The 18476-nt window shown below is 35.5% G+C and overlaps 1 pseudogene; it reads right to left on the bottom strand.

Annotated features, from left to right (window-relative positions):
- Positions 1-6029: 6029 nt before the first annotated feature.
- Positions 6030-15605, bottom strand: LOC147522256 (phosphatidylinositol 4-kinase gamma 2 pseudogene; annotated as a pseudogene).
- Positions 15606-18476: the final 2871 nt, after the last annotated feature.

Genomic DNA, 18476 nt, shown 5'->3' with positions numbered 1-18476 from the left:
AAGAAATGCTAAAATCTCTACTCTCAATATTAGTTCCATTAATAGATTGCAGAAAAGTTAAACAAATTACAGAAAAGTTAAGCATTTATCTTTATAGATTGCACACAAAAAGTTTTTGATTTCTCAGAAGAGATAAAGAGAGGAGAGAGCAATCGCAATTATATTTGGAGCGCAAATTCTATTTTTGGGTTCGGACAAATTTTATTTCCTAAACTACCCTCCCATATTTAGTGAATTAGAACTCGTGATTGCTTCGGTTGGGATTTGGTCACATCCGTTGGATTGCTTTAGATGAAAGGTCGGGATTCGCTGTGCACAACCTGTGGCTACAGTGCATGTGGTTGTATCCATATCTATATATATATATATACACACACGGTTTGGCTATACTGCCACTCTAATACTGTCACTCTTATCTCACACTTCTTCTCAGTCGTCCGATCCCACCTCAAGATCTGATGATCTAATTCACCCAAAAAATCCGATATTTCAAAATTTCGTGTTATTTCAAAATCCAAAAAATACGAAATTTTATAAAAACGCAAAATTGGAGAATTGTCTCTCTCTCTCTCGGCTTCTTCTTCTCCACTCCCAACCAAGCTTCTGGATTAAGGTTTGATTTTCGTTTAATTAGTGTGGATTTTGTTTAATGTCGTATTCTTCAATAATATTTGATAAATCTTCATCAATTCATTTGGGTTTAAAGACAAGATTGAAGTTTGAATGGTGTTTAATAATTATCGTATAAATCATGTTGTATACAAGTAGGCCATCATTTCGTTTGGGTTTTGTTTCATGCTTTGGTAGTCTAAATTTTGTTATACATTAAGGTAGTACTTGATGAAGCTGATATTACTTTTGATCTGTGGAAACATGAGTAGAATTGAACATTTTTTGTAATATACGGTTCTTAGGTTTGTTGAAGTTGCTTGTATTTACAAATAGTCATCTTATACTGCCTTAATAGTTTTTAGTAATCCCACTCTTCTGGATTTCAATTATTTGCGTGATGCTTATTGTTATCTCTGTTCATATGATTGATATCCTCGTTTAAAGACGACGACAATCCAAGTTTTGAACTAGCATATTCGGTGAACTCTGTCAGAGTTTTGAACTTTGTCAGAGTTCGATGCTAGCATATTCGGTGAACTTTGTCAGAGTTCGGTGAAGTAGCATATTCGGTGAACTCTGTCAGAGTTCGGTGAACTAGCATATTCGGTGAACTCTGTCAGAGTTTTGAACTAGCATATTCAGTGAACTCTGTCAGAGTTTTAACTAGCATTTTTGGTGAACTCTGTCAGAGTTTTGAATTAGCATATTCGGTGAACTCTGTCTGAGTTTTGAACTAGAATATTCGGTGAACTCTGTCAGAGTTTTGAACTAGCATATTCGGTGAACTCCGTCAAAGTTTTGAACTAGCATATTCAGTGAACTCTGTCAGAGTTTTGAACTAGAATACTCATTGTGGCTTGCATCCATTATTTTATTCAGTATATGTCCACATTGTGTGATCTGTGGAGGTAGCGGGAGAGTGGACTGCCGATACTGTCAAGGCAAAGGTCGCTTATTATGTTTTTTCTGCCGCACATTCACAAGGCTGCAGCTAGCGATTCGGTGATTTTGGCGACTTTGAAGATTTTAGTTTTGAAGATTGCAATTCTGACAGATTGCAGCTTTGAAGATTGTAGTTTGAGACTGAGTTATTTGTTTCTATGTTGATGTCACCTCAGTGCTGCAAGAGCTTTTGTACACTAAAATAGATGGTATAATATCTGCTCTTCTCGAATGTTATAGAGGCTTTTCCTTTTTGCCTTTTTTTGTGACAATAATTATGTAACGAAACTCAATGACATGTTTCTCCTGTAGACTTAAACAACAATGAGCTGGTAGTGTATGAGATTTTGATCAATTTTGTGGTTAGGATGTTGTTTTAAAGTTCTTTTTTTCAAGTTATTTCTTGGCGGGTTCATACTTTAAAATTTTGGTTCTGCTGCAGTTAGGTAAAATATGCTTTGACGAGGTACCTGCAAAAAAAAAATAATGAAATCCCACCTGCTTGGGTCTTCATCAGTGCTTTTCTAGTGCTTCATTGACATTAAGCAGCAACATCCTTTTGTTTTTTAAGCTGATGTGGTGAAAAATAGTAGTTCTAACTCTACGGTTTCTTAACTAACCGAAAGCGGGTAGCCATTTCAAGACTTTGTGTAAACTTTGTTGAGTCTCGACTTGACTGCGGTGACAATATGTCTCGTTGTCACTTTGTAGTCAAGGGCATACATTTACCTTTTTAAATACACATTGCTGGAAGATTTTTAAATTTTGTCACCATTTTGTCATGTTGAACAAAGAACAATTAGCACAATTCATTTAAAAGTAATTTGATACATCATACAGACATAGAGTTGTGTTCCAATTGAAACTGAAAATCCCATTTTGCGTTACTGGTTTAACCATTTTCTTGGTTATACATATTTGTCTTCAACTTTTCATTATCTCCAAAAAAAAATTTATAACCTAGCTACGTGGAACAAAGAAATATATTTGTCAGAACTAGCAATTCAGCTCCCTTAACTGCATCCAGCTTCAGCAGTTTGAACAGCCGAATTACATAGACTATCCACACAAGACACTAATGACGCTGATTCAGAGCTTTGAGGATTATAAAACTCGAGTTGGATCTGCAACACACAAAATACACTTTCTTTAATACCAACAACAATAACACAATAAAAATTGGAAAAAAAAATGAGGTTAATGGAAAGAAAACTTAACACCAAGTCCACTGGATTTGGGGCAACCTTGACAACACTCTTCAGCAGACATCCTCTTCAGTCTAAGAAAGCTTCAATGCCAACACTCTGCAGCGAATGCCAACACTCTGCAGCGAATGCCTCCAGCTTGAGCAATGTGATGGAAACGAGAGACATCATCAGGGCCCATTCCTTGAGGACAACTAATGTAGAAATATGGCTCGAACCCATGAACGTTGCAGCAGACGCTATGCCCTAACAATATATAAAACAGAACATTTAAATTTCCCAACATTATCCAAAAATACATCTCTTTTACGTTCTCAATATGTCTGAACTGAATATCTAGTTTTTCTTTTACTCATTTAAAAAGGACTCAACGTCATGTGATGTTAATTATGTCATGTTGAAAGTACTCGACTCGACATATACAATAGTTCACCGAATATTCTAGTTCAAAACTCTGACAGAGTTCACCGAATATGCTAGTTCAAAACTCTGACAGAGTTCACCGAATATTCTAGTTTAAAACTCGGCGAGTTCACGAATATGCTAGTTCAAAACTACAGAGTTCACCGAATAACTTCTCGAACTCGACAGAGTTCACCGAATATGCTACTTCACCGAACTCTGATAGAATTCAAAACTCTGACAGAGTTCACCGAATATGCTAGTTCAAAATTCTGACAGAGTTCACCGAACTCTGACAAAGGTCACTGAATATGCTACTTCACCAAACTCTGACAGAGTTCACCGAACTCTGACAGAATTCAAAACTCTGACAGAGTTCACCGAATATGCTAGTTCAAAACTCTAACAGAGTTCAAAACTCTGACAGAGTTCACCGAATATGCTACTTCACCGAACTCTGACAAAGTTCACCGAATATGCTAGTTCAAAACTTGGATTGTCGCCGTCTTTAAATGAGGATATCAATCATATGAACAGAGATAACAATAAGCATCACGCAAATAATTGAAATCCAGAAGAGTGGGATTACTAAAAACTATTAAGGCAGTATAAGATGACTATTTGTAAATACAAGCAACTTCAACAAACCTAAGAACCGTAGCTCGTATATTACAAAATATGTTCAATTCTACTCATGTTTCCACAGATCAAAAGTAATATCAGCTTCATCAAGTACATTTAAATGCTCAGATAAGAAAGAAAGTTGATACAGATGAATCAAATTTCTGTTTATCAGATGAAGGAGGAAGTGATTGTAGAGAATCAAATAACATATGCAACTTGTATTGTATCAGATTAAGGATAGTAGCGAGTGTAGAGAATCAAATTTTTTCTAATCAAATAACATATGCTTCTCATGTGTTTGAACAGATCTTAAGAGGCAAGCAAGATTGTTTCTGCTAAAATCAGGATTCAGAAAGAGGGACTCTATTTCAAGGACCTGCAGCAATGTGGAGTCTTTTAGTTATAATATTGTGTAGTTATGTGTTGTTACAGACAAGAATAAATGTATACAACATGATGGCCTACTTGTATACAACATGATTTATACGATGATTATTAAACACCATTCAAACTTCAATCTTGTCTTTAAACCCAAACGAATTGATGAAGATTTATCAAATATTATTGAAGAATACGACATTAAACAAAAACCAAACTAATTAAACGAAAATCAAACGAATTAAAAGTGGTTGCTACCTTAAATCCGGTTTGGAGAAGAAGAAGCTTGAGAGAGAGAGAGAGAGAGAGAGAGAGAGAGAGAGAGAGAGAGAGAGAGAGAGAGAGAGAGAGAGAGAGAGAGAGAGAGAGAGAGAGAGCCCAATTTTGCGTTTTTGGTGATTTTGGTTTTTTGGATTTTGAAATAACACGAAATTTTGAAATATTGATTTTTTTTAGTAAATTAGATCATCAGATCTTGAGGTAGGATCGGATGGCTGAGAAGAAGTGTGAGATAAGAGTGGCAGTATAGCCAAACCGATATATATATATATATATATATATATATATATATATATATATATATATATATATAGATATAGCCAAACCGGACGGTTTGAGAAGAAGTGTGAGATAAGAGTGGCAGTATAGCCAAACCGATATATATATATATATATATATATATATACTAGAAATTAACTCGTGGCTACGCCACTCGAGTCATAACGTTATTCATTTTTTTATTAATTAAATTAAAAGGTGTAAAAGAAACACAAAAATCTAATAACTATTATTTACAAAATTAATATTGAGTGCTTATGGAGGGTGTATGCTACTTAGATTGTTTTGGATTAGGATGATCTTTGTTATATAAATATATGCATCAAATTCATTCATTTATTAGAAAATTTAAGAAGTCATTATCCTATTAAATATTGTATTTTTTTTTATCTAAAAATATCCAAAGCTAACAACGTGTGGCTTTGTGCACACAATCATCAAGCACGTGTCGTTACAAAGTCCATCTGTTGGCGCTATATTTCTCAGCAACATTACTGGGCATCCCTTCTTGAGAGTAAGCTTGAATGGAGGCAACCCAGAAGGATCGAGTGAGTTCAAGTACTCTATCGGATAGCTATTTGTGTTACCAATATCAACAACACTGGCAGCGCCTAACTTGTCAGCACTTAAGCAAACAATTTCTTCCCCAGGAAACATATCTAGTGCAGTATCATTTATAGTGCTAACGTCATCGTTGCGTGCTGAAAGGATAGTCCGCTCGGTCAAATAATTTGGGTCAGCTTCATATTGCTCACTTAGATCGGGATATACATTATTTAGCAAGTCATGAAGATTGCTACAATTTTGAATCTCTGGCGGCAATTGAACACTTTCTTCAGGTTTCATTCCAACCTGAAAATTTCAAATGAGAGCATATGAGATGAGTGATTTGTGTATAATTTAAAATGGTCAGCAAAAAGCAAGACGCCCATTAGCCTTTAGGCACACAAATTAAGATTTTACGCTGGGACAAATGAACCTCCTCAGTTGACGTTCAAAGTTTATTACAGTATGAGCGATTCGATAAGTTAATACTACTTGCAGCTTATAGGTGTGAGAATGGATAGTGTATACAGAGCATATCAAAATTTTAAGCTAGAGAGAGAGGACATACATCTGTAATGAAAAAGTCAGGTATGTTTCTTTTCCAGTTTGTAAACTCAAGGATACACCAGCTTTCAAATCATGTAGTCCCCGGCCTAAATTACGGGGAATATCCGGTTGAATAATTCATACATTAAAAATTATGGTTTACTTGCTTGGAGACAAAAATTACATGTTGTTGTTGAAAAAGTACGATGCGGGGTTTCAATCTTGTCCCTTCCACTACAGATCATATCAAATCTTCTCTGTCATAAAACACAAATTAAAACATGTATATGCTGATATGCTAGTACAAAGTTGAATGCTTGACTATGTAACTGCTAATACATGTACTACCATTCCGTGTTGCAATAGCCAGAGACATATACTACCATTCCGTGTTGCAATAGTCAGTCAGTCTGGATTAGATTTATATAGTGTTGGATCAATCAGTATCTTTGAGTAGTAGTTTTCTAATTGGAATCAACTTAGATTAGATTTATATAGATATCAGATATAATTTAATATATATATCTATGAGGATTAATATCGACTAAAAGATAAAAGATAAAATTGTTTTTATCCTTTATAATAGCTTATTCCTCTTTAGTTTAGTTTAGAGTAAATAGGACTCTTAAAATAAATTGATTTATGACCGTAGGATCATCCCAAAATTACTTTCTCTCCAACCGCTCAATAGAGTAAGTAGGACTCTTAAAATAAATTGATTTCAGTAATCCATAAGGTAGCTATATTGGATTATAGAAAACCAATTAAGTGTCTAGAATGAAATTTAGTTGTATTCCAAACCAAATTATTTGTTTGTTTTGAGTGGAGTTTTGGAGGGCTTTTATAATGATACGTATGTATACTTTAATTAAATAAGATTAGTGTTCAAATTGTTTTTATCTTTTATAAGATTTGTTGTGATAAATAAAAGGAGGGATAAGATGTACTAAAAGATAAAAGATAAAATTGTTTTTATCCTTTATAATGGCTTCTTCTTTATCTTTAAAGAAAGTAGGACTCTTTAGTTTAGAGTAAGTAGGACTGATTTATCACCGTAGGATCGTCCCAAAAATGCTTTCTCCTCGACCACTCAATATAACAGCATAAAAAAACCAAGCTGCTTTATTATATATATATATATATATATATATATTAAGATTATAGGGTTAAGACAGACCCTACTGTTGATTAGACTTCGAAAAGGTACATATCTCTCTAAGAGTATGATTATTAGAGGGAAAATCTTCACTACAACAACACTAGGCTATAAGCCTAACAATCATAAAAAACTCATGAACAAACCCACTCAGGGACACACACATAGATAACAACATAAAACACCTAACGTCTACCACCAAACAGAAGTTTATCCCTTAAGACTGGATAATTAGTCCTTAGAAGTTTTTGCGACTTCTCAAAGCTATAGAAAAAGGTCCCACATTCACAGCACGCGTATGTTAAACCAAGCGTCTCATCTGAAATCTCAGTGATGTATTCATCAAGGTTTTTACCTTTATATTTTACCTTGGAAGCTTACTTAATTATAGTTAAGGTAGGACTAATCTCATCAGATAAGCGCCCACCGACTACATTTGGAGATGGTTATTTGCTAGTTCTCTTTAACCTAACCGTAGTCGTCAATTTCTCAATTTGAGCTTCTTTATGAACTCTCGACCTTGTACTGGGTGGCGAGATAGGTTGAACTTTATATCTCATCTGTTGTTGCATGGGAGCACAAGCCTGCTCACCAACCAAGAGGTTCTGGGAAGCATTTGCAATTACAACATGTAGCATCCACTTGAACCATAACATCCAAGTCTATTATACCATTATTCTCTGTATATGTTACTATTTCACCATGATCGACTGCTATTGTTTTATCAACAACAGGAGCATATGTATTAGCAGACTCAACAACTTGTGAAGGGCCAGAGACTTGTCTAACTTGAACCTCATGTGGGACATGTCCTAGTGGAGAAGAAGATACGAGAGCAGACTGCGAGTTAGCTGCATGCCAATGCAACTTGTTCTCCAGCAGAAACAGCAGGTGCAAATTCCCCTATAAAATTAGTATCTACCTCCCTCATGATAGTTTCTTCGACAGCAACTTCAACTGTGTCATTGCCCTTAGGAGGTGCAGTATCAACAGTTGGTGGTGTTGGAATTGGATGCAAGTCCTTAACACCAATAGAACTAGTACTTTTGTTTTGCTTCTTTTTGTTCCGTTTCCTTTTCTGCTTGGGTTACGTATATTCCATTGTGGGAAGCTTGTCATCGTTTTACATCTCTTTTTGAAAAACTTTGCATTCCTAGTCCCCACAAGATGCCCAAGGGATTTACAGTAATTACATAACTTAGGGAGCTTCGAGAGCTCGATGTCCTGCATAAAATCCTTACCACTCTCAACCTCAACCAAAATTTGATTAGGTGTAGGTTTAGATGGGTCAAGGTCTACCAAGATGCTAGCATAGTAGCCAAAGTCTCTAACAGTTGTAGATTTATCGATACCGATTGGGTAGCCGATGCATCTTTCCATTGACATGAGAATTTCATAATCCTAAAATTGTTGTTTGAGTTTAGGAAATTTAATCCAAACCATGGCATGAGAGTTGTGGTGGATTTTTGGGTCAAAATTAGGTTCACATTTGAGCAGTCGAAGGAGTTGGCCGACCTTTGAATTTCTAGGGTCCCCCGCTCCAAATTTTAATGAGGTCGTCTTCACAAGTAAGTCTAATCTTAAAGTATCCCTTACCCAAAGGTACAATTTTCCAACTGCCCTTGGGGCTCCATATCTCTGCCGCAATTCGTCGAACAGTTTCAAGATTGATCTTATGAAAGTCCAACCTAGCTACCAACAAGACAGAATTTGCAGTATTGTAATCCACGTTCTAAAACTCTTTTTGGTATCCTAATTGACGGGATGTTACCTTTCATTCCGGGAATCGGTAGATCTGAGACCTCGAGAACCAAGGCCACATTAACTTTCACCTTTTCAGCGAAAGTAGCACGCTTTGATCCTACGTCATCTAATGACCCTACTCCTAAATTGTTACTTTCCGATGAGGGTTGAACGGTGGTCGAGACACCTCGCACCATATCTGCAAAAGAGACTGTTCTTCTTTGAGATGCAGGTTCCTCAGCTTGAGGATTAGTAAGGTTGCTTATTTCAGTGGTTTGGGTGTCTCCTAGAAAGCCCCAAGGACATATCATAGTAGTCTTCTCAGTTATCTAACTGGAAAAGAATGAAAATCAACAGTCAACGGTGGTTAACGGAGGTATCTTCATATGACAGCTTCAAAATATTCTTAATATAATAGTCTTAAAATAACAATTATTACAATAATATAAAAATAATTATCTTGTAATTTAAGATGCAAAATAGGAACAAAATAGCCTAAAAAACTTGTATTTACAAAGATAACTCAATCAAGAAGTTGGCCCACACAATTAATAAGCTTTTTTTTACAGTGTATTACCTTTTAGCACCTAAAATATAATAAATATGCGCCTGGCTATCCCAGGGATATCATCATTAGAACGCCAGGTGGACACCATAAGATGCTAACACATTTCGAGAAAAAAGACCAAGCCCAAAAAATAAAAGATTAACCGAGAGAAAAGTCAACAGTTAAAAAAAAACAAAAACAAACAAACAAAACCCAACGAACTAAAACTCTAAAACAGTAACCCTTCACCACTTCTCCAATCATCTTCTTCTCACCCATTTTTTCTCGAAATCTCGACGGAATAGAAAAAAACAAATGTAAGGGTCGTTATTATTTGAGTATAAAATGTTTGCTTTCTTTTTGTATAATACGATTTTGGGCTTATTATTATTTTTTTTCTCATCACATTGTTGTTGGGTGTGTGTATATTTGAGTGAACTTGATAATGGTGGGTTTTAATATTATAACTTTGTGAATGTGTAGCTTTTCAAGTGGCATAGAAGACATTATGGATGAAGTTACAACTGATAGAACTGAGGGTGCCATCAATGATAATTTTGAAGAAAATATTGTTGTGAACGACGATGATACAAACAATTTTGAGAATGTAAATTTGCATTGTCCATGTGTTGGGATGGAATTTGATTCTCATGATGATGCTTATGAATTTTACAACCGTTGCACTGGTCAAGTTGGATTTAGTGTTCGAAAGAGTTCTACATGTAAATCAAAACCATCGAACAAGTTGATTGGTCGGATATTTTGTTGTTCACTTGAAGGGGTTAGAGATCCTAGATCAAAACCTTTTGAAGAAAGATCAAGAAATAAAGGTGATTCAAGGACAGGTTGTAAGGCAATGATCGCTATCCGGAGAAGAAAATGAGATACATGGATCGTTTCTCAGTTTGTTGAAGTGCATAACCATTCTACACTAACTCCAAGCAAGAGATACATGCTGAAATCTCAACAAAAGATGAATCCTACCCAACAGAAAATTGCCAATGACATGCGTGGAGTGGGAATTCGAACAAATCTGATGGTTGACTTCATGGCTAGTGAAGCTGGAGGAATTAGAAACCTTGGCTTTATAAGAAAGGATGCAAGTAACTATTTATCTTCAAAACGACAAAAGGAGCTCGCGAATGGAGATGCACAAACTTTATTAGATCTTCTGCAGCATCAACAGTTAGTGAATCCGTCGTTTTACTACTCAATACAACTTGATTTAGAAGGTCGTATGACAAACTTTTTCTAGAAAGATGCTAGGTCAAGGATGGACTACCATTTCTTCGGTGATGTTGTTTCTTTTGATCCTACATATGGGGTAAATAAGTATGATATGCCATTTGTGCCGATAGTAGGGATCAACCACCATGCTCAAACAATATTATTCGGTGGTGCAATACTTTTTTCCGAAACAGAAGAGTCTTTTGTTTGGGTAATGAAGTCATGGATGATGGCAATGAATGACAATCAACCGAAGGTAATTTTAACCGACCAAGGATCAGCAATTGGAGGGGATATCGAGCAAGTTTTACTGACCAAACGACATAGGTTTTGTTTGTGGCATATATGGAAAAATGTCATGTCACACTTGGGTAATGAAATAAATGCGCATGAAAATTTTGCTCATGACTTTCAAAAATGTATGTACGGATATGAGGCAGTTGAAGAATTTGAAACTAAATGGAAAGAGATGCTTGTAAATTACAATTTGAAAGAGAACAAGTGGCTAAACAAGTTGTATGAGAAACGAGAAAAATGTGTGTCGGTTTATATTAGAGGCACTTTTTGTAGAGGAATGTTAACCACCCAACGAAGTGAAAGTATAAATTCTTACTTTGATAAGTATCTTAAGAAATGTATGTCCCTCTATGAGTTTGTAAAACAATATCAAAGAGCTATGGTCGATAGACGAGAGGCTGAAAACAGAGAAGATTATGAAACAAATTATCAAAAGCATGTTTTGAGAGTTTTTATGAAAATTGAGAAACAAGGAGCTGTACTTTACACAAGATCAGCTTTTAAAAAAATTCAAGAACAATTATATTTGAAGGCTTGTCCTACCGCCATAGAAAAGTTGAGGAGAATGAAATTAGATCTGTGTACAATGTGTGGATGGAAGGACATGAACATGTAGCGCACACCATAACATTTGAACCTTCTACCCAAAGTGCCAAGTGTAGCTGTCGATTGTTTGATTTTGCAGATTTTTTGTGTAGGCACATTTTGAAGATATTTGTGGTTGAAGATGTTCAGAGCCTTCAAGAACAGTACGGACTAAAGAGATGGACGAAAGAAGCAAAGTTTGGTTATGTGGTTTCTAGTAAAGATGAAAGCATTCAACATGAGTTTGAAGATAGCTCTACAAGTCGATATTGTACAATATGTCGAGAGGGGGTAAATATTGCTTCGAAGGCTTCTCCTTGTGGTGAAATATACAATGTGGCAATCAAAGGTATGGAAAGAACTTTATGAGAAGTGGAAGATGCTTTGAAAAACATGGCATTAAATTCTGATCAGGTGCATCGCGAAAGAAGTGGAAGTGAACGTAAGGATGAAACAAGTGCAACATGTGCTCCTTTAGGTATTTAGAAGCCATTGGTTGATCCTCCAGTTCGTAGGCGTAGAGGGAGACCATCTGGTAAAAGAATAGAGTCATGGGCTGATAAGGGACTAGTGAGGAAGAATAATGACAATCCGAACAAGCCAACTACTCGACAATAGAAGCCCGATAAAAGAACCAGGTATTTTTTTGCATAATTTCTTGCATTGCTTTATATCTAAATTGTTATATACTTATACTTATATAGGAATTCTCACTATGTTATATAATGTCTTGACACAGCTATTTAGTGTCTTGCACAGCTTATTTAGTGTCTTGCCCAAGACTATGTAATAAGCGTAAATGAAAAAATTGTTCAAGACACTGTATAAGCTGTTCAAGACACTAAATAAGCTGTCCAAGACACCATGTCCGTTAACGGATAATCCGTTTAAGAGAAGGCATGTATACTTATATGTTTCTTACATTTTTTTTGGAATAAATATAGAAATATGCAACGTACTTAGGTCCTATTAACACTTGTATCAACATAGAATTTTTTTTCCACAAACATATCAATATACTATGTTTGATTTCACAAAAATAGCAATCTGTTAGCATCCGTTAGTTAAGTGATGATGTGTCAATTTATTTTCAATTTTCTTTTTTTTTGTATTTTCCACCCGGCATAATATTAGGACGTGATGTGGCGAAAATAATACACCTAATATAATGGGTGAGATTGATAACTCTTAAGGCCTAAAAAGAATAAGGGCCCAGCCCCCAAAAATGACAGAACCCGACCCATGAAACAAAAGATTATAACCTAGCCCAACAGTCTAACCCAAGTTCTTATATTAAGCAACGACCGGGTGTACAGGATCACCCTCGCCCTCATCTTCTTCCCCAACCATCGAACCAGGAAACCCTAAAATCAAAAACTCTAATTTTAGGGCCGATTGGTGGTACCAAGCCTGCCACAAGAACTCATCACTGAGATAATTTCAAGATTCCCCTCAAAATCACTTAATATAATTGCAATGTGTAGGTGTTGTAGTTCCTCTGATATACACCGTTCTCAAACTGTTGAGGCTTCTATAGTAACGTGGCTGATGAGGGCAGACAAGCAAAAAGTCTTTATACTCTGAAGTAAGGTAGCAAAAAATCAGACGAAGAAACTTCATCTTGATATAAGCTGATGTGGACCCTTGCTAATTCTCTTACATATCAAAGATCCAAATTTTGCAGCCACATACAGTATAACAAAAATTTGGTGCAAAAGATTGTCCTGATCGCGATCATGACGACTAAAAGGTGAGCAATATATGAGACTATTCTAGAATAGGATTTGAAACATTCTTTTAGTCCCAAGAATATATGTTATGATCATTTACTTGTTTGTATTCTTTCCCAGATAATTACATGTTGAGAAACGGTATAAGAATTTTTTTTGGTAAATGGGTCTATATGTAAATAGGTTCGAAAATGGGTGAAAGAGATGATGAAAATGGGTTATATGGGTCGGGTGAGGTGGTATGCCGAGTGGAAAATACAAATAAAACGAAATTGAAAAAAAAAGGACACATCATCACTTAACTGACGGATGCTAACAGATTGCTATTTTTGTGAAATCGGGCATAGTACATTGATACGTTTGTGAAAAAAAATTCTATGTTGATACAATTGTTAATAGGACCTAAGTACATTGTATATTTCTGTATTTAAGCCCATTTTTTTTTCTCTGGTCTAGTAGAGTGCAAGCTACAAATAAACATGTTAGCAATGAGATAGATTATGAGACACAAATGTATCAAGCTAGAAGTGTTACGGGTCATTCTCTTCATCCATATAATGTGAATCCAACTTATGGGTTTCAACCTCCATTCTTGGATCAGGTTTGTATTTTTATTAGATAATGTTGTTATTATAAGGCCGAGTACTTTGACATGGCTTATTTGTTGATTTAATTTTTTTTGCAGGGTTATCTTATGCCTATAGATCAACAGTCTCTCCATGGTATGTGTAATCATATACCTTATTATTTTTCCAATGGGATGCACCAATTAGAGCCTCATCAACTTCATGAAAGTTCAACTACTAACCTTAATAACCTCTTTCAGATGATTACTTACGCTTAAACTAAATGTTGTTAGCCTTATGTCTATGTACTAATCAAATATTCCATTATCATCTAGGACCCATCTATATGATATCATGATTCATTCCCTAGTAAATAAATAGCAGTGCATGAGGTTGAAGACAAGGACCACATGTGTGCAACACGTTTTTTTTTGTGTTTTTTGTGAATACAACACAACTGTATTTGAGTCATTGGTGATCAATTTTGAATGAAACATCTAGTTTTGTGAACACATTTTGATGTCTAAATTATGAAGGCTGAATTCTTGAAGTAAATTTTTGTTGATGAATTTTCATGTTGCTTTGTACACCATCTTATTGTCGTTTGATTCCTCTTCATTGTCACTACTCCCACTAGAATATTGTGCAACAATAGACAACTCGAAATTTTTGTCAACAAGCATAGCTATAACTTTCACAAAGTTCTGAACCAATAAGTGAATCATAGCTGTAAGGGGGATTTCCCGTCATTGAACAGATGACACATGTATAGGAAATAATCTAAGACTATAGATGTCCAGAATGAGACGAGGACTATCGAATCAGTTCTGTGAATAAGTGATCTCGTGCTTAGCACGAGTGTTTAGTGGACATGTGCTAGGCACGTGGCTGACCGCCTCTAAGTATGACAGTTATCCAAGTCGTTAGGAACTGATATAGACAGTTCCTGAACAGAAGGAACTGAAAAGGGGCGATCTCTGATGATAAGGAAGGAATCGTGATGACATATCTTAGGAGTTACCTTTTAGATATAATCTTCCCATATACGATGGGACATTATGATCAACAAGGAAACTTACCTCTCATAAGATATGGTCTAAATTCAGACTTCTATAAGAGAAGAGGAATCCTAATAGGAAGGCAGAGTCCAAAGATGGAAGGGAACTCACAAACGGTGAGGACAATCCTAACCCTAGGACTCTCGTAACTCTTCCTATAAGAACCAGAGGGATTTACTCTTAGGAACTACGCAAAATAGGGTTTGATTCTCCTAAATCAAGAAGGAGATACTTAGGCAGCCGCCAGGCGGTTCAACCCTGAACTCACAATCATCTCATCCCTTCGCTACTCAGTCAAAGCTTCTGGATCACAAAGCACAGAGGAAGATCAGGGGATACTCGAAAACTCCCCTACAACAGCATCGTTAATTCTACAGATGTCATCAATGAGCCACTGATCATCAAGCTTTTCACCATTACAAATTAGCTCTTGATCCTTAGCATTAACAAAACCTTTCCCCTTTTTCACAATTTGTTCCTTAACATACCCAACATTCCTATTCCTTTCAACATGAAAATCATACTCCTTCCCACAAACAGTTTTAACAGTGATCATCTGAAGGTCAGACAGATGTAAAACCAAATGTAGGACATTCCCATCTCCGACACCATAGTCCTAAACACGAGAATCATTTCGTGCAAGCTCTCGACCTCCATAAACTAACTTCTGCTTCCTAACAACAAACCCTTTACATGTATGGATCCGAAGCTTCACAGAAGCAATCGAATCACACTCCAATACATGCATTGGAATCGTCGAGCCACCCACTATAAGATAAATCAATATCGATTTGTTCGATCCCAATGCAGCTCGCATACAACCCAAACTCAGGGGAGTAACAGATTCATCAAGAACCCGAACAACGGCACTCACCGTAGACATATCTGACCAATAATATTCACAAACTTTTGTACACTAATTGAAAGCTATATAATTAGTCCTAGCATATAATTCTTTGTGATATATAAACTAGAGTAGTGACAATAAAGAGAAACTAGGAGTCAATGAACACCATAGCAAATATTTGAAAACAAATTCATTGTACATTTCATTTATGTTTCACTTTGTACAATGCATAAAACAGTCGAGAAACTCGAATAGCAAGCGCATAATTGTGTCCAGAAGCACACAAACAGACCATTAGAAACAATGTAACAAATACGTAATGACTATCGAGAATTAAGTGCAAAAGCTCCTTCAAAAAGCTTGGCAGACACAAAAACACACACATCCTTAGTAAATCATGCTATAAAAAAAAAGATGAACACAATTTAAAAGAAGCATAATCGAGGGTTAAATAGCACTTTTTGAGCACTTATCAGAAGGCTATTGTTGTCAATTTGGAACAGATAAGGTGTATTATTACTGCTGATGAGGTTTTATTGTTGAATTCACTTGATAGTTATGTGTTAAGGTATGTGGTGGAGTTGCAGAGGAGATTGACTAGTCTTTGGTGTTGGGGAAGTTTGGCAATCTGATGGCGGTAATGATGTTATCGGGGAAAAGAACTAGAGGGAGTTTTGATAATGTGTTTGGGAAATTCCGTCCCCGGATTATTTGCCTTTTGAGTTTAGAGCTCTTGAGGTTGCACTTGAGGCTGCTTGTACATTTCTTGATGCTCAGGTGAGTTATATATAATTTTGTAATGCATGTTCCCAAAAAAGTAATTCAAAGAAGGAAACATCAATTCTTGTTTCTCTACTACATATGCTAGGAAACTGAGCAACTTAGTGGAATAATTCTCTGGTGTAGCAGAGATTATATGACCTGAATGCCGTCATCTATTCCAAACTGTATAAAACAAATGCTAAATATAGCACAAAGTTTAGCGGAACGAAACTTCTAAGCAATGCTCTAATTCTCCAAACATACAATAATATGAATATTAGTTAAACGCCTAAAAGTGCTTCATTTAATATTCCCTTGAAAGTTTATGTTGTTCTTAGAGATACAACGTTCATCGTTTTCTTATTTAATTATTGCTATACTGGGTAGATTATTTCCTAGGTCTTATCTGTTTTTTTTTTTTGGAAAGGAGAATTTTATTAAATGTATCAAAGATACAAAAATGTCAGCCAAACAGGAAGTAACAGTGAGAGAGGACCTCACTTACAGGACCTGCAAGTTCTGACAGAAACAAAAGACCATATACGTACACGAGGAGGATTAAGCACCCAAACCCGAAAAAGAAAATGTAACGAAGTGCCACCAATTCCCATTGTTTATGAACCCAATGAAGAAATCGCAAAATCAACAATGAACACTTAATGTTCATACTCTTGTTGGACTATGAACATTCAGTGTTCATACTCCTAGTGGACTATGAACATTGAATGTTCATACTCTTGTTAGACTATGAACATTCAGCGTGTTCATAGTTCATGCAATACAGTTTTGTTTTTGCTATATCTTTTGATAGGAGATTCCATTTTCGATTTGGTCAATTGGGTTAATTCTATTTTGATTAGTAGTTTCTTAATATATGGTTATCCCAAAACTTTTCATTTTTGGAAAAATTTGAGTTTTGTGGAAATTAGGGTATTTCGCCTATATAAAGGCTGGTAGTTTGTATTAAAGTTTTCAGTTTTGGTTTTGAGTTAATCATATTAAGAGTTACCACAATTGGACTATGAACAGTGATATTAAGAGTTAATCATATTATGGGCTATAAACATTCTTTGTTCATATCACAATTGGACTATGAACAGTGATTGTTCATAGTTCGGTAGCTATGAACACTCATTGTCCATAGCTATGAACTATGAACATAGCTATGAACAATGAGTGTTCATAGTCCATATTGTACGTACTATGAACAATCATTGTTCATTGTTCATAGTCCAATTGTAGTATGCACAAAGAATATTCATAGCTCATGACTATGAACATTGATTGTTTATAATACGTACAATATGGACTATGAACACTCACTGTTCATAGTTCAATTGTGATATGAACAAAAAATGTTCATAGCTCATGACTGTGGTATGAACAAAGAATGGTTAATTTGAGATACCCCCTTGTTTCGCAGTGAGAGGAGTGATTTTTTCCGATAATAATATCATCTTTATTTTTGTTTTGGTAAACGGTTGAGATTAGATCATCTCATTTATTTTAGATCGGCGGTCGAGATTAGATCTAACCATTTTGGTAGTCTTCCACACGTGCACAGCTTATACATTGTCGTATATAAACTTTCTCTGTTATATAGTGTTGTACACAGCTTATATAGTGAGGTATGAACATGGATTGTTCATACCCCAAATATGTATGAACAATGAATGTTCATATGAACAATGAGTGTTCATAGCTCATATTGGGGTATGAACAGTGATTGTTCATACCCCAAATAAGAGAGGGTACAATGGTCATTTGACTTTCTATTCAAAAAAAAAAAAAAGATCCACAAAAAATCCACGACCCCATTCTTCTTCCTCCTAACAAAAGCCATCTCTGCATAAAATTTTATAGTTGGGTATTGATTTGTGTATAATTCTTCAATTTGGAGATGGGTTTAATTTACCTTGGAGTTATCCTCATAAATATGAAGTGGGTGATCGGTTATCTCATTTGAAGTGAATTCTTTGACTTCCATTGAATCATTGATAAAGAAATACCTTATATAGTTATGACACCTTTTTTATGTAAACCATTGGAAGGAATTAAAGATATGGATGGTTGAGTTGAGAATCTTGGTGAGTTTTTTGTATCTCTTTGATTCTATTGTTGAGCGAGGAGGTAATCAATTTTCAA

The sequence above is a fragment of the Coptis chinensis genome, chromosome 1 (assembly GCF_015680905.1).
Source record: "Coptis chinensis isolate HL-2020 chromosome 1, ASM1568090v1, whole genome shotgun sequence".
In the NCBI taxonomy this organism is placed as follows: Eukaryota; Viridiplantae; Streptophyta; class Magnoliopsida; order Ranunculales; family Ranunculaceae; genus Coptis; species Coptis chinensis.
The sequence above is the reverse complement of the archived record's forward strand: the minus strand, read 5'-3'. Positions and strand labels throughout refer to the sequence as shown.